General features: G+C 43.0%; 1 pseudogene; it reads right to left on the minus strand.

Moving 5' to 3' along the window:
- Positions 1-1,286: 1,286 nt before the first annotated feature.
- On the minus strand, positions 1,287-1,658 carry LOC131752924 (large ribosomal subunit protein eL30 pseudogene; annotated as a pseudogene).
- Positions 1,659-1,903: the final 245 nt, after the last annotated feature.

Here is a 1,903-nt window from a genome sequence, read left to right on the forward strand (position 1 = left end):
CTACAAAATTCATGCTGAGGGCCTATTTGCTTTACTCCTAGGAAAGCTTCTTAACCTCTTACTCAGACCTTATATATCCTAACCATCATGTACAATTCTAACAGTCTGATATCTGCTTTCTACCTCTACAGCCAATAAAAGTTGGGGGACGAGCTGCTGAAAATGATCCGGACATTGACAGCAATGAAAGGTAACGGCTGGCACAAAAAAGACTGTAAAAAATTCATAACAAAAATTCAGATCACATGGGAGGCTTAGGCCACTGTGAGTAACAAAGAGACTTATTATACTCGTCCCTGGCCCTGAGGCCATCACTGTAAAATAACTAAGGTTCATAATAATGACCACGAGTCACTGATTCTCCTTAATGCAACTATTTTAGCACACTCTCTTTAAAAGGCCGGTGTGTGTATTAAAACAGTTAAAAAAAATATTGTCTCAATTCTACACGTTATTCTAGCTTGATTCATTCTCCGAGATGATTTTCTATGAGCTGAAATTTCATTTTATTCCTTAAATGATAGGTAACATTTCTCTGTCATTGGCATGGGATGGCTTTGCGGTGTTGAAGTGTCAAAAGAGTTTTCAGAGCTGCAGGGACCTTAGAGCTGGTATACTTTAGTCCACTCAGTCAAGGACATACAGGTAGTTAGGCCACAGCTACATCCAGGATTTCTTCATCCGTTGGTCTGTTACAGTGTATCGGTGTTTCAGGCTGTTATGCTACAGCAACAACCGATCCTAAATCTCAGTGACTCCGTACAACAAAAGTTAATTCCTTGTTCACACTACAACACTACAAGAGTTGGCAGGAAGTTCTGCTCCACACAACAACTTAGGGATGCAGCTGATAGAAGCTTTGTCTCTCTGGAACACAAGGCCTCCTGAGTCACCTTACCAAGAAAAAGAAGGAGAAAGTGTCAGGCACCAGTTACTAAACACGTTGGCCCCTTCCACCCATTCCACTGATCAGAGAGAGTCACGGGGCTCCACCAATTGCAAAGGCAACTGAAAAGTCTATTCTTCCAAGCGCTCAGGAGGTAGAGGGGAACTGATGTTGCGAAGCGCCAGTAACACCTACCAGGATTCCTTCCATCACATCACCCTTCTTAAGTAACTTTGCAAACAAGGTAGTGATGGAGATAACGACAAAGGCGATGATGGTAACATCTGATGTTTGCACAGGTCCTTAAGGTCCAGAAAATGCTTCTCTCATTTACTTTATTATTCTTTTTAAAAGAAAAACAAGCTTTGGCCAGTTTTATTAAAGAGAAATTGGGCACGGTTTACTTTTCACCAGTCTGTTCTGGCATGCTTCTGATGATAACAGAATCACCTGGATCTATGATAAGCCAGTGTGCATACCCTGTAGTATTTTCCACACGCTGTGCCCAGTTCAATATTATTGCCAGCGTGGTGATGGACACCAGTTTTGGCCAACATGGCATAATACTCTATATTTCAGATTTCCTCAAGGCTGGGCAGTCGTTAACAAGGCTGACCAGTTTTGCTTTGCCTTGTCTGATCGTTTTCAGAGTCTGCTTGTACCCCAGCGGGTACTTTCCACTTTTCGTAACGAGTTGGAGCCTAGAGTCGATCGACACCAGTGACTTTTTCGAGCAGCTGCCAAGATGGCTAGGGAGCAAGAAAGCTCTCATTTACGTTACTTTTTTTTTTTTTTTATTTGAAGATTTATTTACTTATTTATTTATTTATTTAATTTATTTTGGGCTGCGTTGGTTCTTAGCTGCGGCTCGCCGGATCTTTGCTGAGGCACGCAGGATCTTTCGCCGCAGCACACCAGCTTCTCTCTAGTTGTGGCGCGTGTGTTCCAGAATGCGTGGGTTCTGTAGTTTGTGGCACCGTGGGCTCTCTGAGTTGAGGTGCCCGAGCTCAGTGGTTG

Source organism: Kogia breviceps, chromosome 3 (genome assembly GCF_026419965.1).
Source record: "Kogia breviceps isolate mKogBre1 chromosome 3, mKogBre1 haplotype 1, whole genome shotgun sequence".
Taxonomy (NCBI): domain Eukaryota; kingdom Metazoa; phylum Chordata; class Mammalia; order Artiodactyla; family Physeteridae; genus Kogia; species Kogia breviceps.